Source organism: Bos grunniens, chromosome 9 (genome assembly GCF_055505025.1).
Source record: "Bos grunniens cultivar Pamir isolate PY7600 chromosome 9, Bosgru_T2T1.0, whole genome shotgun sequence".
NCBI classification, from domain to species: Eukaryota; Metazoa; Chordata; class Mammalia; order Artiodactyla; family Bovidae; genus Bos; species Bos grunniens.
The window spans coordinates 36,807,847-36,832,416 of NC_141173.1; the positions used below are offsets into that span (position 1 = coordinate 36,807,847).

A 24,570-nucleotide genomic window follows, 5' to 3' on the forward strand; every position below is an offset into this window, starting at 1 on the left:
ATAGTTTTAAAATTACAACTTCAAAAATAATTATAATAACTAATATTTTATAACACTTGATAGCTCTCAAAAATACTTTCTCATGTATTCTTGTATTTGGTCATCTACATAATGCTGCAAGGTAGAAAAAGTATAATGAACTTCATTTTACATGTAAGGAAATAGGTCAAGAGGTGGTTTTCCCTGGGTCAGACTTCAAACAGTGCCCTTCCACCTCCAAATTCTGGGATCTTTCTACCACACTAGATCAAATTATATGCAAAATCGAGTTGCTTTATTCCAGTAAAAATTTCCTTTTAAAGTAAACCTTTCAAAACTGTAACCCTGAGCTCCTCTGCATTTGAATTATGGGTGTGCTAACAAGATGTGCGGTGTAGTCACTGTCAATAGTACCATGTCTCTACGCTGCAGCTGGCATTCCCCACAAGAGATTCTCCAGCAGCTTTGCACCTACTTCCTGTACTGCTTTTCTGGCTCTAAAATTTCACTCTCATCCTTTTAAACAGTATCTTTCTTTCTGTCAATGCTGACTGGGCAGGGTTGGATATTTATCCCTCTGGCCTTCAGGATCTGCTTGAATAAAGATCTTCTTTGGTTTGTCCGAACTCTGCCCTCAAGAATTTACATTCTCTTAAGAAATAATTACTCACTTAAACAATGAAAAAATAATTCAAAATGGCAGGAAATAAATATTCTCTCCATTTATCTTGATTACACCTGACTTTTGAGGAAATCACTTTAGAGAACTTTAAACCTGTTTTCATTTTGCACTTAAAAATGTGCTCATCCATCCATGTACCTACCCAGGGATTTTCTATTTCCTGAACAGCTTTGTGTGTCAAGCAATACTAATACATTAGAAACATGTTTGCTACTAAGGGTTATAATATTGTTGACTTTCAAGATAGCACTAGACATTTGAAGTAAAATGCTACATATTTTGGCTCAGGTGGTGAAGAATCTGCCTGCAATGCAAGAGACCTGGGTTTGATCCGTGGGTCAGGAAGATCCCATGGAGAAGAGAATGGCTACCCACTCCAGTATTCTTGCCTGGAGAATTCCATGGACAGAGGAGCCTGGTGGGCTACAGTACATGGGGTTGCAAAGAGTTGGACACGACTGAACAACTAACACTTTGACTTTTTTTCACTTTCTATTTCTAGCCCTTTGAAATTATGAAATGTAAACATCGAATCATATTCTTATGAAAAGAATGACTCTCTTGTTACTATATGGGTATTCTCACAGTGAGTATGTCACTGTGGTTATTCACCAACACCCACAAGGCGAATTTGGTGGGGAGGGGTATAGGAATCATTTTTTCAGTACTGAGCCATCCAGGTTAGGAGGTAGGTGCTTTGTTCTGCATCATCATCTATTCATGTCAGAATCCTGAGTCATCTCTTGTTCTTGGCATGCTTCAGAACTGGCTCTCTCTCTCTCAGTGAACTTCTACAAGTCCTTTTTGGAGTCATTCTGTCTTTCCTGCTTCATTCTGAGCCTGGAGAAAGCCAGCCAAGTTCCCCCAGACAGGGGGGAACTTGTTTTCCTTTTCTGTGGGGCTTTCCCACATATAGTGGTCACTCAATTTTTCTTACACTCCAGTTAAATGCAAGAAACAATAAAAAAGCAATTGTGGATCCATCTGTCTATATACACTCTATAGATACACTAAGCCAGAAGTTCCTCTCTGAGTTGAACCCATTAAAAGTGTACTCTGCTCTTCAATCTTCAGATCTCCATCAGGCAGCTGTGGTTCCCCCCGGATCCTGTCAGGGATCACAGCATCTCCTCACTCCTGGTTTCCCTTCCACCTTTCCTCCACATCTCACTTTATGTCACAGATGTCTGTCAACACCAATGGCAGACAAATTGTGGCAGAATTTTATTGCTCTTTATGTCACTTTCATCATTTTGCATTATCCAGATTTTTTGTTCAGTTTCAGAGGCCTAGCCTCAAAACTTCAAAAATTAAGAATTAATGCCCTATTTTCTCTGCTTTCTTCTGTGTTTCTCTTTCCTGAGGCAATGGTCCAAAATGCCCAGCTAACTAGGGTTATTAGGTAAAATAAAGTATGAAAAAAAATAACAATTATTATAATATCCCTTCATACTACTGGTAAAATGATATATATTATACAACTGTTTACCAATTCTAAGTACTCATGGGCTCAGTCACTCACTCTATGAGTATTTTTAAGGTGTTTAACTTTTATATTTACCATTTATATACCTTTCTTACAATTCTTTTTGATGATGTTAACTCATTCTGTACTAAAGGAGAAACTTTATAAGTAACAACTGTTAAATTTGGCCAAAGAGGTGGTGAAAGGGCAAGTTATGTATTGATTATTAGAAATTTTCCTATTTTCTTAAAGCTAAGAAATCTTCCTGGCTCTGTGTTCTGAAGGCAGGGCTCTGACGAGCAAGTTAAGGAACTTTCGCTTGCACTTTTCAATCTCCTCCTCCATCTCAAATGCTTCCCCACCTTCATTTTCTCTTTTTCTCTTTGTCCTACACTACTATATATAAAATAACTAATAAGGACCTGCTGTATAGTACAGGAACTCTTCTTAACTTTTTGTAATGAGCTATACAGGAAAAGAATTTTGAAGAGCATATATATATATATATATATATGTACACACATATATATGTAGAACTGATTCACTTTGTTATATAGAAGAAAATAACACAAAATTTTAAGTCAACTATACTCCAATAAAAATTTTAAAAAATAGATGTGAAAAAGAACTTCCTCTCCTCTTTGCCAAAGTGAATTCCTCTCTTCACTGGTACTTCGGATGGCCCCTAACCACCCTCCTCCAGGGGCTGAAATCACATTGCAGCAGGGAGCACGGAGTTTGCAATCCCACGTAGTCACCTAGCGTGGCTCTACCCCTTTAATTGTAAGAACCTGCATAAGTTATTTAACATCACACAAACCCAGGTTCTGCCTTTGAAAAATGGAATCCTAACAGTGCCTGCCACATGGTAAGTTCTTAAAACTTGAGAGGCGTTCTATCATTGCCTCTTTTTCTTCTATCGTTGCCCCTTTTCCTTGCATCTTCAGTCTTTTCTCTTATCCAGATTCTGTTTCTTCTCCCACAAATCTGTTCAGTTCTCTCTGAATTTAAACAAAAATAACCCCTCAATCCAGTAGCATCTTGTGCTTTCCACCCCATGACTCTCACTTTACCACCAAGTTTTTGAAAGAGCAGCTATTTCCGTAGTCTTTTTCTGATGACCCCAAGTTTCTGAACTTTCATTACTGATGTTATTGAATTTGCTTATTCAAAGGTAGTATTGACCTTCTAATCACTGAGTCCTGTGTCTTTTCTGTTTTTAAACTCCTGAAACATCTGTGCATTAAACATTGTTGAATACCCCTTTATTTGAAATAAGTTATCCCATGGATAGAGGAGTCTGGTAGGCTGCTGTCTATGGGGTCGCATAGAGTTGAACACGACTGAGCGACTTCACTTTCACTTTTCACTTTCATGCATTGGAGAAGGAAATGGCAACCCACTCCAGTGTTCTTGCCTGGAGAATCACAGGGAGGGTGGAGCCTGGTGGGCTGCCGTCTGTGGGGTCGCACAGAGTCGGACACAACTGAAGCGCCTTAGCAGCAGCAGCAGCATCTATTATTGGGTCATATCTGTTTTTTGACATTCTCTTTGATCATTCTCTTTCTATTTATAGATGTAGCCATTCCTTAACTCCTTTGCTTAATCATTTCATTTAGATGTGCACAATCCTTCCTGAAATTTCATTGTCTAACACCCCTATCTGAATGAACCAAAGGGTCTAGCCTCCACACTAAACTAATAATCTCATGAATTATCTGCTTGGATATCTGCCAGACCTTTGAAGACCTAAGACAACATGAACCAAAGTCATCCTGCTTCCCCTAAACCAGCTCTTCTCTCTGTATTAAAGATACTGGCATTCTTCCTGGCAACCAGATTCAAAATCTTAAAATACCTCCTTTCCTACCATCCATCTCCTATCACCAGTCACTCACCGATCCTATGAACTGTAGCTTCATAATATTTTCACATTTATCACTATCTTCCAGTTTGTCTCCTCCATGGTTTGGGATTTATTACATCTTACCTGAAGTACTATAATAATCTTGTAACTTGTTCTAACTCCTCTTAAGTCTCTCCCTTCAGCTCCCCCACCTTCCTTATTTTCAACTAATCAGTTGAAAATGCCAACTTTATCAATGCTAGATAAAGCCTCAGTTTAAGAAGTGTTATTGAATAAGAAAATTACAACAGAAAGAAAAGAACTAGCATTTTGGTACTGCAGTTGGGTGCTATGATATACATGTTACTTATCTTATTCAATATTAAATAGCATCTTATTTAATATAACACTATGCTATCTGATTTAATATTAAATGACATTATATTGTCTTATTTAATATTAAAAACAAATTGTGATGAACATACCTAGTTGCCCATGCAATATCCATTTCCCTTTCATTTTTCCAAATAGAACTCTGATTTTTTTTCAGATTTCTATCTTCATCTGTTCTAAAGGAAGATTCTAATTATTCTATGCTAATTTTCTGACTCTTGTGATTGGTCTAACGGTGGCTATGTGCCCTAAAATGATTCAGAAGGGTAAAAGGAAGAACTTGTATTTCATGATTAGCTAAGAATCTCTCTTTCTCATTTTAGGTAGGAAAAGGGAGCATCTTGCCCAAGTTGCCCCAGCCACCAACTTGGGACCATGAGAGGAGCCAGACTGAGAACAAAATTGACAGGGAGAGAAAGGCTGAAGCCAAAGAGTAGTAAGAAAATAGTTAAGTGACACACTGCACCTCCATCCCCTTGGACTGCAGGTTACACAAGGTAGAACTTTTTTCCTTATTCGTTAAGCCATTTCAAGTAGGACATTCTATTACTTGGAGGCTGAGTCTGCCTGCTGAGCAATTCTTTGATATGAAGGTGGGCTCAAAGAGGCCCAAGTTCACACAGCTGGTAGCAGCAGAGCCAAGATTTGAAGTCACATTCACTTGACTAAAAACCCCTTGCTTTTTCCATTCACTCGTATTAACTCCAGTACTCTTGCCTGGAAAATCCCATGGACAGAGGAGCCTTGTAGGCTGCAGTCCATGGGGTCACTAGGAGTTGGACATGACTGAGCGACTTCACTTTCACTTTTCACTTGCATGCATTGGAGAAGGAAATGGCAACCAACTCCAGTATTTTTGCCTGGAGAATCCCAGGGACAGGGGAGCCTGGTGGGCTGCTGGCCATGGGGTTGCACAGAGTCGGACACAACTGAAACGACTTAGCAGCAGCAGCATGTTAACTGATTAGGACTCTCATCAGGTCAAAACCTATAAAAATATTTCAGACATCTATTGAGACATTACTTTGTATTGTGCAGGGTTATCAGTGCTTCACAGGTGCTGATGCATTAACACTTTGAAATAATCATATGAGATCCATACACTATCCTCATTTTACAAAGACTGAAGGAGGTTAAGTCATTTTCTGAGTCACATGGCAAGTAAATGATCAGAACATAGAATTGACCCAATGCATTGTGACTCTAGAACTGCAACTCTTGATTACTAGTCTTTTTCTTGATGTATACTTTGCATGTGTACAATGCTTCAAAAACAGGTTATGCTGCTTTCATGCACCATGTTTATGAGAAAATTGTAGGAGCCTGCTGCAAGAGAAAGTTGGTTTACAATAACTGCATATATCAGACAGAGGCTGGCAGGAGGATGGATGGAGGGGCTATCTGAATGGAAACAAAGGATCTGAAATGAAATAATCTTTGGCTGAAGAGGAGACAGCCCCCTCTCCACTCTCACATCTCTCACATCAGACACGAAGCTTGGTAATGGTGCTGGGAGTAAAAGTTCTCACACACACACAAAAAAAAACTTTCACATATGGCTTTAGTTTGAATCTGCAATGATATCCAGAGACCCACGCCAACTACTATAAGGAGTTCCATGGTACTGGAATTAATTCCAAATTCCCTAGCCTAACATTCATATTGTACTCCAATCTATCTCTCTAGTACCCCTAACCACTGCCCCATCCTTCTCTTTTTTATATGTCATTTCCTCTAATTGAATTTACATCATCAAAATCATTGTACATTAGTTCTGATCATTCTTTCATAAGAAAATTTAACTTGCATAAGGACAATTTTAGAAATATAACTAGCACCTATTTACTAGAAACAGAAATAACCTCAGCAGTTGGATGTCTTTATAATAATGCAGCCGGACATATGGTGAGGGCAATGGTACAATCCTAGAAAATGAGGTTAGCTCAGTGGGAAACTCTGTTTTATATTCTCCAAAAAAAGCTCTGTTCAGCTTCTACTCAACTAACAAATGAAATAAGATCCTGTTTGTGCTATATCCAAGAAATGTGCACTATCTGTCCTTGCTCTTAAAGAGAAGTCACAGGCACAAATTAAATAGGCTTGGAAGAGCTTCATGCATCTGTAAGTTAATAAAATAACTAGAGAATAACAGTTTCGGGGTTTATACCTAACTCTCAATTAAAAAAAATAATAATTTCTCCCCTGTGGATATAAAGTAACCCCTTCCTCCAAAGTTTCTGTTAAAATGATGTCTTGAGAATAAGAGAAATGTCATTTATTATCTTCATTCAATAATGATAGATTATTAAGGTCCTGTTTGTCTCTGGACCAGTAGGCCTCATCAAAAGGTAATATTCTACTTTTCTTTTAATATTAGAAATATTCTATCTGAACAAGATGAATCATGGGCATTTGTCTTTCTTCTTCAACTGTCACAAAGATATTGAAGAGACCAGAAATAGTAAAGAGACACATTAACAATTTTGCACAGTTAGCAATATAAGAAGTGAAACAAACTTCATCAAGTCATTGCTAATCTGGTTTTTTTTCCTTTTCCACAATATCCAGATGCTTTAGAATCCCTCTAAAGACCACAAGGCACACCAGAGAGACAATTCAAGGAGAAACAAAAACAAGATCTGGTATTCTCCAGAGATTTTGCATGTTACACTAAGTTACACTAAGTTCTCCTGGCTCCCCACAGAAAGGTAATTCACATTACATACAGCATTGCAGCAGGCTCAGTTTTATTAGTGAAAACATATTATCTATCCAGTTGGAGGAATGAAGAAGGAAAATAGGTCAAAATTTTTCTCTTAACTATTAATTAATGTGCCTCAGGTGGTCTCCTTCCTATTAATTTTATTATAATAAAAGAAAAATACTAAGAGCAACTGAACTTGTGAAAGCAGAACTGCTTGCAAAATATTACAAGACAGAAATCTGACTGTGTCCCTCTAAATCAGTAATGATAACACCACCACCATCAGAGTAGAAACCATTCAACACAGCCCATGCCAGTGTATATTCTATGGCTAATTCTACTTAGATTGGTGTTTATTTTAAGGTAACCAAATCAGTAAAATGCCTTATAACCCAGCTGTGGTCTGTGCTAAAGTTGAAGCAACAAGAACAAAAACTGAACTTTGCAAATAGACTTTGAATTATATTGATTTTACTTGATTTGGGAAAATATAAACATGAGAAGGCAATGACAAGCCACTCCAGTATTCTTGCCTAGAAAATCCCATGGATGGAGGAGCCTGGTAGGCTGCAGTCCATGGGGTCGCTACGAGTTGGACGCAACTGAGCGACTTCACTTTCACTTTTCACTTGCATGCGTTGGAGAAGGAAATGGCAACCCACTCCAGTGTTCTTGCCTGGAGAATCCCAGGGACGGCAGAGCCTGGTGGGCTGCCATCTATGGGGTCACACAGAGTTGGACACGACTGAAGCGACTTAGCAGTAGCAGCAGCAAACATTATTGAATTTTTTAAACAAAGAATATTTACAACTTGCTTTACTAACCAGATATCACAAATGGGAATCAGAATCTCAAAAAGTCTTTTAAAAAAATAAAAGGAAAATATATTGGGACTTTCTCATAGAAAGTTACAGGAACACATTCTAGCTGACTTAAAGAGAGAATTTATTGCTCAAGTAATTGGGAAGGCAAGCGCTGGATCCAGCTTGAGGGATGAATGGCAAATTCTTTTCTGTACTTTGTTTTCTCTTCTCTTTTGTTCTCCTTCTCTGTTTCTAGCTTTTCCTGTGTGGTGGTTTCATTCTCTTCTTTTTTCCCCCAACTTTATTGAGGTGTAATTGACAAATATAAACATATATATTTAAAGTGTACAATGAGATTATTTGAATTATATACATTGTGGAATGATTACCAAGATAAAGAAGATAATTAACACATCTATCATCTTGCACAGTCAACTTCTTTTTCTTGGTGGTGAGAAGATATACGATCTACTCTTAGCAACTTTGACATAAACAATACCTTATGTTAAACTAAAGTCACCAAGCTGTACATTAGATCCTCAGAACTTACATAATTGAATGCTTTACCCTTTGACCAGGGCTTCCCTGGTGGCTCAGAGAGGAAAGAATCTTCCTGCAAAGCAGGAAACCCAGATTCAACCCCTGAGACGGGAAGATCCCCTGGAGAAGGAAATGGCAGCCCACTCTGGTATTCTTGCCCAGAGAATCCCATAGACAGAGGAGCCTGGTGGGCTACAGTCCATGGGATCGCAAAGAGTGGGACACGAATGAGTGACTAACACACACACACACCCTTTGACCAATATCACCTATCCCACCCTGTCCCCAGCCCCTGACAGCCACCATTTTATTGTTTCTAAGAAAATGGTTTTCTATATAGATGTATCTCTCCGTGTGTAATCATACATGAATGAACATAGGCAGAAAAACAAGAATAGAATGGCTGGAGTAAGAGAGAAGCAATTTCCCAAAGGATGTTGGCGGCACTGAAAGGGATGCTGTAACAAGAAAATAAAAAGTTGGATAGAAACTGAAAACAACAAAGGTCTTCTACATCAGTGTTTTCCAGTGTGGTCTTCCAGATATCCAGAACAGCACCAGTATCACCTGGGAGGCTATTAGAAGATAAAATATTTTCCAGCCTTACCCCAGACCTACCGAATCAAAAACTCTGAGAGTAGGACCCAGCAATCTGTTTCCATAGAGTTTCTAAGTGACTCTTCTGTGTGTTAAGGTTTAGAAACACTGTCCTGCAGAAGAATTCCAGATTGTCATCATAAACATAGATCCTATATATGTCCAACTATCTAACCTTAACTCATGTAACTTAAATTTCAGCGATTTGACAGAGGTCACCATAAATCACCAAATTGCTCCTCCTCTACTATTTCTAGTCTCAGTTCAGTTCAGTCGCTCAGTCATGTCCGACTCTTTGCAACCCCATGAACTGCAGCACGCCAGGCCTCCCTGTCCATCACCAATTCCCAGAGTTCACTCAAACTCACATCCATCAAGTCAGTGATGCCATCCAGCCATCTCATCCTCTGTTGTCCCCTTCTCCTCCTGCCCCAATCCCTCCCAGCATCAGAGTCTTTTCCAATGAGTCAACTCTTCGCATGAGGTGGCCAAAGTACTGGAGTTTCAGCTTTAGCATCAGTCCTTCCAAAGAACACCCAGGACTGATCTTCTTTAGAATGGACTGGTTGGATCTCCTTGCAGTCCAAGGGACTCTCAAGAGTCTTCTCCAACACCACAGTTCAAAAGCATCAATTCTTCAGCACTCAGCTTTCTTCACAGTCCAACTCTCATATCCATACATGACTACTGGAAAAATCATAGCCTTGACTAGACGGACCTTTGTTGGCAAAGTAATGTCTCTGCTTTTGAATATGCTATCTAGGTTGGTCATAACTTTCCTTCCAAGGAGTAAGCGTCTTTTAATTTCATGGCTGCAATCACCATCTGCAGTGATTTTGGTAGTCTGTTAATGTCACCATAATCCATTTGGAAGCTTGAGGTTCATCCTTGAATTCTCCTTCTCCCAACCCCTACTTATAATAAATTAGGAAGTCCTGCCTGATTGACCTCCTTTATATGTATACTAGTTTCTTGACTTATCTCTCTTGCACCTATCTTTCCAATAACCTTAAATTCATTTCTTATCTTTAGACAAAGCAATATAATTAAAGTGTAAATCTGATGATGCTTTACGTCTAAACATTCTGAAGGCTTGAAAACAAAGCTTACAAAACACTGTGTACTCCTCATCAAGGTACCAACTCTATGTGCATATGTCTGCTTTGTTTTCCTCACATCAAAAGCTATTCTCTATCTTAGAGATATGTGAGCTCCATGCTGCTGCTGCTGCTAAGTCACTTCAGTTGTGTCCAACTCTGTGCAACCCTGTAGACGGCAGCCCACTAGGCTCCTCCGTCTCTGGGATTCTCCAGGCAAGAATACTGAAGTGGGTTGCCATTTCCTTCTCCAATGCATGAAAGTAAAAAGTGAAAGTGAAGTCGCTCAGTCGTGCCCGACTCTTAGCAACCCCATGGACTGCAGCCTACCAGGCTCCTCCGTCCATGGGATTTTCCAGGCAAGAATACTGGAGTGGAGTGCCATTGCCTTCTCCAGTGAACTCCATAGTATTCTATAAAAAAAAATCATGGTATGTTTATATGTACATTTTTCTAGGGAGTGAGTCCTCAGCTTTCATCAGATTCTTATTGACCCCAAAAGTTTAAGAAATATTGATACAGCTGGCAGAGGATAAAAGTAATTTGGATACATGTCAGATACATGTCAATGGGTTGTCAGATACATCTTATGTCAGCCTGAAAAACAGTAGAGACCATTATAAAACATCATTCAATATGAAGCTATTCTTGTGCTTTTAAGAGTCTGACAATATGGATAAACTGCAATACAGATTCACTGTGCTGAACTAACTATAGTGATAAAGATTTTTCACAAGGGTGAAAATATCCTACTTTTAATAATTAGACTCATGCTAGTGGAAACAGTGGATGACTTTATTTTGAGGGGCTCCAAAATCACTGCAGATGGTGACTGCAGCCATGAAATTAAAAGACGCTTACTCCTTGGAAGGAAAGTTATGACCAACCTAGATAGCATATTCAAAAGCAGAGACATTACTTTGCCAACAAAGGTCCATCTAGTCAAGGCTATGGTTTTTCCAGTGGTCATGTATGGATGTGAGAGTTGGACTGTGAAGAAAGCTGAGCACCAAAGAATTGATGCTTTTGAACTGTGGTGTTAGAGAAGACTCTTGAGAGTCCCTTGGACTGCAAGGAGATCCAACCAGTCCATTCTGAAGGAGATCAGCCCTGGGTGTTCCTTGGAAGGACTGATGTTGAAGCTGAAACTCCAATACTTTGGCCATCTGATGCGAAGAACTGACTCATTTGAAAAAACCCTGATGCTGGGAAAGATTGAGGGCAGGAGGAGAAGGAGATGACAGAGGATGGGATGGTTGGATGGCATCACCAACACAATGGAAATGGGTTTGGGCAGATTCCTGGAGTTGGTGATGGACAGGGAGGCCTGGCGTGCTGTGGTTCATGGGGTTGCAAAGAGTCAGACACGACTGAGCAAATTATGTCCTAAAACACTTGATGATAGAACTGGCACACAAAGAAAAAGCAAAAACATGTTTTGAAATAAGAATACACTTAATTTGAAAATAGATTTGGCAAGAAGATTGGGAAAAGATTGTGATAGTTATTTGGGTAGACTACCCAGCACATTTCCCATTAAATCTCATTATTTTTCTAGCATCCTACAGTAAGTTCCTTTCCCATCCTTAGCAGTGGACTTATATCTCAAACATGATGACCAGTTAATGGGACCAGTTTCTCTATCACAGTGATTAACCCTGGGGTAAGCATTTAACAAATAAGCAAGACCAAACAAATGCCTTCTTAAATTGATAAATGGATATTGGAAAGACATTCTCTTACAGCTAGATGTACTAAGGAGGGGCCATCTAAAGCAAAGGCTACCAGTGGCAGCAGAGAAAACTTGTCAGAAGAAAATTGAGCAATAGTCAGGAAAAAGATAAAAAAGTAAAACAGAGAGATTGGCAAGGAGAAAAAACCCTGAAAAATTGTATGAACCCTTGAGCCCTTAGATTTACTTATGTACATTTAAGTCAGGTTCACAACTGAGCGACTGAACTGAACTGAACTGAACTGAAGTCAGGTTCATTTTGGCCTTGCTAGCTACATGGACGAATATATTTTCTTTTGTTGCTTAAACTACATTAAGGACTGTTCTATACATCAGTGTCTCTTTTGTGTCTTGTACACAGGGTTATTGTTACCATCTTTCTAAATTCCATATATATGTGTTAGTATACTGTATTGGTGTTTTTCCTTCTGGCTTACTTCACTCTGTATAATAGGCTCCAGTTTCATCCACCTCATTAGAATTGATTCAAATGTATTCTTTTTAATGGCTGAGTAATACTCCATTGTGTATATGTACCACAGCTTTCTTATCCATTCATCTGCTGATGGACATCTAGGTTGCTTCCATGTCCTGGCTATTATAAACAGTGCTGCAATGAACATTGGGGTAAAACATGTAAAATATCATGTATGAAACGAGATGCCAGTCCAGGTTTGATACACGATACTGGATGCTTGGGGCTGGTGCACTGGGACGATCCAGAGGGATGGTATGGGGAGGGAGGAGGGAGGAGGGTTCAGGATGGGGAACACATGTATACCTGTGGCGGATTCATTTTGATATTTGGCAAAACTAGTACAATTATGTAAAGTTTAAAAATAAAATAAACTTAATTAAAAAAAAAAAAACTACATTAAGGAGGATTTTATCATTTGCAACAGAAGTGTACCTGCCTAATAAAGTAGAACTCTGACTCCATGCTCTGCTATCATTTCATTTGTCACTGGGACAGATACCAGATATGAACCCTGTCCAGGATCTCGTCCTACAGAAACTCAAACAATTACTAGTGATTAAAGGCACCAGGATGAGTAGCTTGACTGTTGACATTCTGTGATCATTTGCCACAAGTATGATTTTCTTGCTTGAATTTCAGAAAATAGAATGTGGTAAATGCTTTATCTGATCTACACACAAAACATTATGGGAGCATGGAGTGATGGAGGTAGTATGAACAAATTGCAAGTCACCAGCTAAGTACATTTGGACAAGTTATTTAACCTGCTAAGCCTAGGATTCCTTGAGGTTAAATGGCTATGCTGCTGCTGCTGCTGCTGCTGCTGCGTCGTTTCAATCGTGTCTGACTTTGTGTGACCCCATAGACGGCAGACCACGAGACTCCCCCATCCCTGAGATTCTCCAGGAAAGAACACTGGAGTGGGTTGCCATGTCCTTCTCCAATGCATGAAAGTGAAAAGTGAAAGTGAAGATGCTCAGTCGTATCCGACTCTTAGCGACCCCATGGACTGCAGCCCACCAGGCTCCTCCGTCCATGGGATTTTCCAGGCAAGAGTACTGGAGTGGGTTGCCATTGCTTTCTATCTACCTTAAAAGAGTATTTGGGTAAATAAGATAAATAATACAGGTTAAGACTGTGTCTGTCATGTACTTGCACTAATAAATAGTCTTTGCAACAGATGCATAAATACAAATAGAAGAGAAATCACCTGTCCTTGCTTGGGAAGCACTGTGAGTCCATATAGAACATTTCTTATGGATTGAGCCTTAAAGAGAAAAGAGGATTTTGCAAGATAGAAAAGTAGGGAAGGGCATAACAGTTAGACTAGAACATATATGTGCTAACTAGTCTTCATTGGCCTCTTCAGATCTCTTCCTGCCCATCTCTATGTGACTTACAATAGTAACTCCTATGGACTACATTAACCAGGATTCCTTGCCCTTTGTTTTGTTAGGATAAGCCAATGGCAGATGCCTGGAAGATAACAGAGGGTGGGAAGAAAGAGAATTCAGAATACTAATCTTGTTGGACTACATAATTCTAACTGTTACAACTTTAGATCTAGGGGTGGTAAAACATTCTAATACCACAAGTCCCTGTATATCTTTCAAGAGTCCAAATATTTAGCTCTCTCCAGTTAAATCCTTTAAGTGTGCATCTCTTTTCTGTTAATCCCCAGATATACACCAGGCTTTTCTGGTGGCTCAGCTGGTAAAGAATCTGCCTGCAATGTGGGAGACCTGGGTTCAATCCCTGGGTTGGAAAGATCCCCTGGAGAAGGGAACAGCTACCCACTCTAGTATTCTGGCTTGGAGAATTCCATAGACTGTATAATCCATGGGGTTGCAAAGAGTCAGACATAACTAAGTGACTTTCACTTTCACTCTCTAGATATACACAATATGTAAAACACAGTGAGTAAAACTTCATGGGTCTATTTCAGTTCAGTTCAGTCACTCAGTTGTGTCTGACTCTTTGTGACCCCTTGAACTGCAGCACACCAGGCATCCCTGTCCATCAGGAAATTCCAGGGTCCACCAAACCCCATGTCCATCGAGTTGGTGATGCCATCCAACCATCTCCTCCTCCGTTGTCCCCTTCTGCTCCTGCCCTCAATCCCTCCCAGCATCAGGGTCTTTTCCAGTGAGTCAGCTCTTCACATGAGGTGGTCAAAGTACTGGAGTTTCAGCTTTAACATCAGTCCTTCCAATGAACACCCAAGACTGATTTCCTTTAGGATGGACTGGTTGGATGTCCCTGCAGTCCAAAGGACTCTCAAGAGTCTTCTCCAACACCACAGTTCAAAAGCATCAATTCTTCGGTGTTCAGCTTTCTTTATAGTCCAACTCTCACATCCATACATGACACTGGAAAAACCATAGCTTTGACTAGATGGAACTTTGTTAACAAAGTAATGTCTCTGCTTTTTAATATGCTGTCTAGGTTAGTCTTAACTTTCCTTCCAAGGAGTAAGCATCTTTTAATTTCATGGCTGCAATCACCATCTGCAGTGACTTTGGAGCCCAAAGAAATAAAGTCTGACACTGTTTCCACTGTTTCCCCATCTATTTCCCATAAAGTGATGGGACCAGATGCCATGATCTTCATTTTCTGAATGTTGAGCTTTAAGCCAACTTTTTCACTCTTTTTCACTTTCATCAAGAGGCTCTTTAGTTCTTCTTCACTTTCTGCCATAAGGGTAGTGTCATCTGCATATCTGAGGTTATTGATATTTCTCCCGACAATCTTGATTCCAGCTTGTGCTTCTTCCAGCCCAGCGTTTCTCATGATGTACTCTGCATAGAAGTTAAATAAGCAGGGTGACAATATACAGCCTTGACATACTCCTTTCCCTATTTGGAACCAGTCTGTTGTTATATGTCCAGTAACATGTCCAGTAATAACTGTTACTTCCTAACCTGCATACAGGTTTCTCAAGAGGCAGGTCAGGTGTTCTGGTATTCCCATCTCTTTCAGAACTTTACACAGTTTATTGTGATCCACACAGTCAAAGGCTTTGGCGTACTCAATAAAGCAGAAATCCATGTTTTTTCTGGTACTCTCTTGCTTTTTCAATGATCCAGTGGATGTTGGCAATTTGATCTCTGGTTTCTCTATTTAGATAATGATGAATAGTTCATTTTCCCTAGTTTTCAAAATACCAAAAATAATAAAATCCAAAAAACACCTTTGTAATATCTTCCTGGGACTATCACCCTTTTCCCCATTGTAGCCAAGCCTTGTAAATAAGTCACATTGAATGCTCTTATTCTCATTCCTTTTTAGACAGGCTTTACCCCCTGCCCCAAGTCATTCCATGAAAATACTTTTCAAATGGCTGTAGCAAGTTTCTGAACTGCAGATATTCTTTGTTGGATTAAGAAAGTGACCTTAAATTTCTGGTTTGCTGAGAGTTTTTATCATAAATGGGTGTTGAATTTTATCAAGTATTTCTCTGCATCTATTGAGACCATTATATACTATTAATGTGATGAATTATACTGATCAATTTTCAAACTTTAAACCATCCTTTCTTTCCTGGAATAAACTTTGCTTGGTCATTTTTCTTTCTATATATAACTGATTTCCAGTTATATATGACTCAACTCAGAATTTTTAGTCTGTGTTGATAAAGAACATTGGCAATTTTATTTGTTATTGTCCTTTTCTAGCTTTGGTGTCAGGATTATTCTAAGCTGAAAAGTATATGTTCTTACATCATTCTATCTTAGCTTATTTCCTCCATATTTTTTTTTATACTGTTGTTTCTTCTCAGCCATTTTTTCAACTTATAATTCTATGTTCATCCTTTATATTTTAGAATTTCCCTAGGTTCTACTTTTAATCTTGGTGTATGGGGAAGGGGGAGTGGTAAATAGATTGAATCCAGATTATAAAGAGATTTATATTAAGACCTTGTTGCTGCTGCTGCTAAGTTGCCTCAGTCGTGTCCGACTCTGTGTGACCCTGTAGACGGCAGCCCACCAGGCTCCCCCGTCCCTGGGATTCTCCAGGCAAGAACACTGGAGTGGGTTGCCATTTCCTTCTCCAGTGCATGAAAGTGAAAAGTGAAGTTGAAGTCACTCAGTCTTGTCCGACTCTTAGCGACCCCATGGACTGCAGCCTACCAGGCTCCTCTGCCCATGGGATTTTCCAGGCAAGAGTACTGGAGTGGGGTGCCACTCCAGTATTATTACATTTCACCAAATAAAGAAATACCCATGGAATTCTATGTCATCTGCTGAAGTGTTTGTTTGAACTTCATCTTAAAAGTCATTGCCTAAAACGCAATCCAATCTCTGTCAAAACCCTTTATAATCCCCCTACTTGCTGGCACTGGAGAAGGGAATGACAACGCACTCCAGTATTCTTGCCTGGAGAATCCCATGGACAGAGGAACCTGGTGGGCTATATAGTCCATGGGGTCGCAAAGAGTCGGACACGACTGAGCAACTGACACTACTACTACTTGCTGGCAAATTAAAACTGCATTTGGTTCACGATTTTCCCTCCTTCTGACATGCATTTCTCTGCTTTTAAAAACTTTTTTCTTCCAATGTTTATTTCAAAAATAGCTCCCTCCTTAAAGGCTTAATAACGCCCTCAATCCTAAATGAATAACATTTATTTGGGCTTGTTACATTATAGCACCATACTGATAGCTCCTTAACAAAACCCACTTACTCCTGCTTCCTACAACAGCTACATATGCACAAGGTTTATTGCCTCCCCCAAACCCAACCAAAGTAAACTACTTAGGGGAAGAAGGATATCCCATATGTTTATTTCCTGCCCAATCCAATCCAATGTCTTATAATTTTTAGACCATTAGAAAACTATTTGTTAAAGTGAATTGAATTACAATTGGAAAAGACAATCTGGATGTCTGGCCATCTTAATCTATGTCTTTCTGAACAGTATGCCAACCGAAATCTCCTTTTAGACAGAGCTCTTCTCAGTTCTCACTTTCCTATCCTAAGGCATTTTTAGTCCTACTGTTAAAGTAGATGAGTTAGGAAAATGTGTTTTTCATGAGTGAATGGAATGTAGATAAAATTCTTATAAAAATAAAGCACTGGATCTGAACACCCAGTTAGTAATTTCTAATAAATCCATGAATTTAAACAAAAGTTACCATTAAATTCCATAAAAAATCACAAGGGGGATTTTTTCAACCTTTTATATATATTAAAAAAAAAAAAAGCTTCATGGTTATTTTCTTTCCCCAGTTATTTTCTTTTCAAATGTTTGTTATCTATGCTGGATCTTGATGGAAGGAAGAAAGAAGAAAAATAAACAAACTCTGTCTCACAAAACTATTTTCAGCCTGTAGTTGGTAACCTGCAACAAAATGCACATATCTATATTGACTTTCTAGTCAGGAAAAAATGATAAACAAACAAACAGCAATAACCTTCTACCCCCAAGAGTGTTATTAAGGCTTTGTGCTGAAATATAGCACCCAGCATCCAGGCCATCAAAGCATAGCATGTAAAGTCTGAGAAAGTATGATATTTCTAAATCGATAAAACATCAAATTGGTCCTATTTTTTCTGGTAAATTCTAGCAGTTTAACTTAAAACAGAAATAAAAAAAAAATAGATCACATTTTTACCCAATATTGTTTTTTTAGTTTTTTCCCCCAAAATAAGACTTATACACCTATGATAAAGTTACATATTGGAATGCATGTCAGAATTAGTAGTAGTGTTTTCTGAATGAAAGAGGCTCTCAGCTAAAGCTATTGTTGGCATCCTAGCCACAGTGGGAGACTGTTGCTAGTATGACTAAACATCTCTGCATGTTTGCTGATCTTTCTTCCACATAATGAAGTTAATCAGCCTTCTTCTAAATACATGTTTAGATCCTATCTGTAACTTTCCTCCTGGTATATACTCTGTTTTCCTAGTTTTCTTCTCCCCTATGCTGCTTCTAGAAAACTGTAATGGAACAACATATCAGTTCAGCCATATACGCACATATAAAAATCAAATAGCCTTTAAAATGTAATTCAAATCACATCCAACTATCTACATATTCAGAAATATTTAAGAAAAAAATGAGCACCTAGAGATCACATTCTTGCTTTTTGTTTCTGCTTATGTACTTCAGATAAGAATTACTTTATATAAACAAATTAATTTATAAATTTACATTAAGGCTGGATAGGGTTCACTTTGATGACACTGGTCATGGAGAGAAGAGCATAAGAGCAGATGGCATTATTCTCATGAAGGAGAAGGCAGACAGGGATAGAGAGCTATGCAAGAAAAATAGCGACAGGAAACAGGAAAGCGACAAGCAGGACAAGTAGGTCACTAGGACTGTAAAAATGAGAAAAATCAAACAGAAAGGAATTTGAAAAGATTTAGAGGGTTATTCAGTATAAGTAATTGGGGATAGCAATAATTAATGAATATTAATGTCAAATATCAAGGAAAAGAAACAAGCTCGAGAAAGTATGGATGTAATATTTTTTTTTCCAACATAGAATGTGATGATAATTCCACTTGCATTGTGGAATACATGAACAGTGAGTGTGCCTTGCACCATGAGTGTGACCATATGTGAGGGTCCTGGCTATCAAGAAAATGCTGCAATTTAACAGAGTATCTATCATTGGAGAATCTTTCGGAAAGTATTTTGTTTTCTATATCCAGCAAAAAGCATGGCCAACTAGAAAGACCCATCCTTAGATGTGTGAAGACCAAGCATACTATTATTCTTTTTAACTATGTGAAGTCACCATTATTAATTTTTTAACCTACAAAAAATGTCAATTTCATAGAGTTTAAATTACCAGTTGCATAATCTCGGCAAAGAAATTTTACCTTTCTTTGTAAAAGTTTCCTTAACTGTAAAATTAGAACTTTAGACCAAATTAGTGGGTGCCAACCATATTTTGGTGGCTCAAATGATAAAGACTCCACCTGCAATGCTAGGAGACCTGGTTTCGATCCCGGGGTCAGGAAGATCCCTTGGAAAAGGAAATGGGAACCCACTCCAGTATTCTTTCCTGGAGAATTCCATGAACAGAGGAGCCTGGTGGGCTACAGATTTTTTTGGTTGATGTATAATGGTAAATCATTGTGATTTAATTTGAATTTCCCTAATAATTTGTCATGTCAGCACCTTCTCATATACTTTTCACTATCATGTATCTTCCTTTGTGAGATATCTATTTAATTCCTTTACTCTTTTTTTAAAGGGTTATTTAGCTTCTTAAGGCCTGAAGGAATTCTTTAAATATCCTGGATGTAATTTCTTTGTTGGATTTATGTATTGCAAATATATTCTTTCAGTCCATAATTTGACTTTTCCCTCTTATTTGTGTATTTTAATAAGCAAAATACATTCATTTGGATGAAGTGTATTTATGATTATTTTCTTTCATGTTTAGTGTATTTTTGTCTTAAGAAATCCTTACCTATGTTCTCAGGTCACAAAAATATTCTCCTGTACTTTCTTCTAAAAGATTTATGATTTTAGCATATGCATATAAGGAGTTATTCAAGCTTTTTGGTCCTGTAAGTTTATCTTGTTGAACAAATTTGGGGAATTTTTGGCCAATGCTAGAAAAAGTAATTATCTGTCACCTTCTTTTTTTATACATTTATCTATTTTGAAGCTTATTATTGACCCTTTTGTGTTAGTTTTCAATTGGTGCCATAACAAATTACCACAAATTTAGAGGCTTAGACTCACATACATGTATTATCCTACAGGTCTATTCTGTAGGTCTAATATCTGACATGGGTTTCACCAGGCTGCAATCAACATGTCAGCAAAGCTGTATCCTTTTATGGAAGCTCTAGGTAAATCCATGTAAGTTATGAACAGAGTTCAGTTCCTTATGTTTCTAAAACTGAGGTCCCTGTCTTTTTGCAAACTGTCAGCTGAGGGTCATTCCCAGCTTTACAGGTTCCCTACCTGCCTTAGCATGTGATATCCTTTCTCAATCTTCAAATCCATCAAAATTTGGTCATGCGTCTCTCACATTTCAAATCTTTCCTGTCTTCTTCCATTTTCTCAAGTTTATGACCTACTTCCACTTTTAAAGGCCCATACAGTTACATGGGGACCATGTAGATAATTCAGGATGTCTGTTTTGAAGTTTGTAGTTGTAATTCCACATGCAAAAATCCTTTTGACATGAAAAGTTACTGTAAAGGAGAAACTCACTTCCTCCTGTGTGACTTCTTTAATATTACTCACACTCAATACTTCTGGTCACCACATATGTTGGGAGGGTGAGGGGTGCCCCCCTTGGAGCTTCTACACACCAAGCAATTCTGTGACATTAGCCAGGTGTCCTACAATTTAACTCAATTCCGACATTACCTGCCTGGAGATAGTATCAGATTCCATAAGGGCTCAGTCCTCCAAGAATGCCCCCTGCCATTTCAAATGCCAACTGCAAGTGCAGATTTCTTGTTACCTATGGTTCTGACCAGCTAACTACAGTCCAAAGGTTCCCAGGACCTCAGGCTTGATTAGTTTGCTAGAGTGGCTCAAAAAACTCAGGAATATGTTTTACTTACTAGATTACAAAATTTTATTTTAAAAACATATTATAAAAAATATAACTCAGCCAGGTGGAAGAGATGCCTCAGGCAAGGTATGCGGGAAAGGATCAAGGAGCTTCCATGTCTTCTCTGGGCATACCACTCTCCTAGAACTTTCACGAGTTTACTTACCTGAAGATTCTCTGGACCTCATCCTTGTGAATTTTTCCAGAGCTTCCATCATGTATGCATGATGACTTAAATCATTGACTGTTGGGAGATTAACTCAGTCTCTAGCCCTTATCCCCTCCCAAGAGGTCAATTCAGTTCAATTCAGTTCAGTCACTCAGTTGTGTCTGACTCTGTGATCCCATGGACTGCAGCACACAAGCCCTCCCTGTCCATCACCAACTCCCAGAGTTTACTCAAACTCATCTCCATTGAGTTGGTGATGTCATCCAACCATCTCATCTTCTGTCGTCTCCTTCTCCTCCCACCTTCAGTCTTTTACAGCATCAGGGTCTTTTCAAATGAGTCAGTTCTTTGCATCAGGTGGCTAAAGTATTGGAGTTTCAGCTTTAGCATCAGTCCTTACAATGAACACCCAGGACTGATCTCCTTTAGGATGGACTGGTTGGATCTCCTTGCAGTCCAAGGGACTCTCAAGAGTCTTCTCCAACACCACAGTTCAAAAGTATCAATTCTTCAGTGCTTAGCCTTCTTTATAGTTCAACTCTCACATCTATACATGACTACTGGAAAAGCCATAGCTTTGACTAGATGGACCTTTGTTAGCAAAGTATATCTCTGCTTTTTAATATGCTGTCTAGGTTGGTCATAACTTTTCTTTCAAGGAGCAAGCATCTTTTAATTTCATGGCTGCAATCACCATCTGCAGTGATTTTGGAGACCCCCAAAATAAAGTCTGACACTGTTTCCACTGTTTCCCCATCTACTTGCTATGAAGTGATGGGACCAGACGCCATGATCTTAGTTTTCTGAATGTTGAGTTTTAAGGTCAGACCCTAGGACCAAAAGTTTCAACTCTCTTATCAAGGTTGGTTCCCCTGGTAACCAGCCCCCATCCTTAGGTTACCAAGGGACTTTTCTAAGTTCACCTCAGTGATATAAACTCAGGTGTGGTAGAAAGGGGTTTGTTATGAATAACGAAAGATATCCATTTCACCCTTATCACTATTATCATTTAGGAAATTCCAAGACTCTTAGGAGCTCTGAGTCAGAAACTGGGACAAAGTTCAAATATATAAATATATATTATAAATCATAATATCGCAATAAGATATTTATAGGCTCCTAGGTTCCAGGGATTAGAATATGAACATCTCGAGACAGCTTTTATTCTTCTTGTCAAAACGTTTAATCTGCTAACTCTAATCTTCTACTAAATTCAACAACAGAACCCTTTTATTTCAGATGCTAAATTTTTCATTTCTAGAAATTCTTCTTGATTTTTTATAGCTTTTATTTCTTTGCCAATAATTTCCAGCTGTTCACTCTCATTATGACCACCTTTTAAATTAAGTCCTTATCATAGATACTTAAATGTCTTTTACTGTTAAGTGTTGACTAATTATCAGTGGTCTGTTGATATTGATTGCTTTCATCCTTGCCAATAACTCATATTTTCCTATATCTAATAAAATTTGTATTGCACATTTGTTGTGAATTGAAGCTCCAAATTCTGTTTTATTCCTATGAGAAGTGATGATTACTTTTTCTAATAGTTAAATTACTGGCTGATCATCACATTGAATTCTTGAAGTGTTTATTTTATATTTTGTAGGGACATATTTGTTTCCATGTTGCTCTCAGCACTTGGGCCAATCGGGGGAAAATAGTATTTGTATCTAATATGGGGAATTTCCTGAGTTTCAGTGGAAAGTCTGAGGTATTTATAAGAGCCCTTTTACTTGGCAGGACTCAGTAAAAGGATCAAGAAGCTAAAACCTATGTTTAACTTTTTCAGCCATCATGCTATTGATTTCGTCTGGACTTCTTAATGTAATGCTTTCTATATATGAGTTTCAGGAAATTGTCCACAGGTTTGCTGGGAGTTTTGAAATCAACCCTGTCGCTTCTTTTCTGGGTTCTCTCCTGTTAATTTCCAGTCACTCTGATAGTTTCTACCTCTCATAAAATTACAAGTCAGTGTAACAGTGGCTTCTGCTTAGTTTTATCCAACTGCACCACACATTAATTGGGTATTGCCCTGAGGAGAAGAGCCTTGTAAATGTGGCTGTTACGCAGTATGGTAACCTTCTTTCAAACGTTAAATCCCTCTCAGCGTCCGCCTACTTTGGATTATGCACCAGTGCTAATCCAGAATAGGCAGGCGCTGAGAGGGATTTAACTGCTTTTTAAAAAAATATTCTATCCAGGGTTAATAATTTCTATCTGCAGTAAGGTTAGTCCAGTACAAGCCACTCCACTACTATCTAAGCTGGAAATTTGACTCAAGTGTTTAAAGGATAAGGATACATTTTTAAAGGATAACTGTCTTCTGTGTTGAGAATATACACTGGGAGTTATTGGGAGGGAGTTATTGGGACTGGGAGGGAGACAAGGATAGAAACTGAAAGACAATAGGGAGTTTCTTGCAATGAAATGAGGTTAACTAGTCCTAGAATCTGAGAAGGCATTGGCACCCCACTCCAGTACTCTTGCCTGGAAAATCCTATGGACGGAGGAGCCTGGTAGGCTGCAGTCCATGCGGCTGCGAAGAGTCGGACATGACTGAGTGACTTCCCTTTCACTTTTCACTTTCATGTGTTGGAGAAGGCAATGGCAACCCACTCCAGTGTTCTTGCATGGAGAATCCCAGGGACGGCGGAGCCTGGTGGGCTGCCGTCTATGGGGTCGCACAGAGTTGGACATGACTGCAGCAACTTAGCAGCAGCAGCAGCAGCAGTCCCAGAATGGTAGTAGTGAGTTGGTCAGAAGTGATCAACTCAGGATATAGTTTTTAAGTAGAGTCAAAGAATTCCCTAGTAGATTGCGGAAGGAGTATAAAAGACAGAAGTCAAGTATTTTGCTAAGACTTAATAACGAGCCTGAGAAACATAGCAACTGGTGCCAGAAAGTTATGTTGAACTTGGAGGGATGAGAGCAAAGAGCAGGAGTTTAGTTTTAAACATGTTGAGTTCAAGATGTCTGTTAGACATTTAGGTAGAGATAGCAAGTAGGCAGTTGGATATACAAGTCTGGAGTTCAAAGTAGAGGTCTGATTGGAGATAAATTCAGGGGTTGCATTAGTTATCTATTGCTATGTAACAAATTATCCCCAAATTTAGCATCCTAAAGCAAAATATCCTAAAGAAGATCAGTCCTGGGTGTTCATTGGAAGGACTGATGTTGAAGCTGAAACTCCAGTACTTTGGCCACCTGATGCGAAGAGCCGATTCATTTGAAAAGACCCTGATGATGGGAAAGATTGAGGGCAGAGGAGAAGGGGACAACAAAGGATGAGATGGTTGGACTGCATCACCAACTCAATGGACATGAGTAAACTCTGGGAGTTGGTGATGGACAGGGAAGCCTGGTGTGCTGCAGTTCATGGGGTCGCAAAGAGTCGGATATGACTGAACAGCTGAACTGAACTGAAGTGAACTGAAAGCAAAATAATAATAATAATAATCTCACACAGTTTCAATGGCACCCCACTCCAGTACTTTTGCTTGGAAAATGCCGTGGACAGAGGAGCCTGGTAGGCTGCAGTCCATGAGGTCG

The 24,570-nt window shown here is 38.9% G+C and overlaps 1 protein-coding gene across 1 annotated transcript in view; it reads right to left on the reverse strand.

Annotated features, from left to right (window-relative positions):
- Positions 1-24,570, reverse strand: part of LOC147365801 (uncharacterized) — an 856,584-nt gene that overhangs the window by 667,024 nt on the left and 164,990 nt on the right. The gene's annotated exons all lie outside the window — the stretch shown is intronic.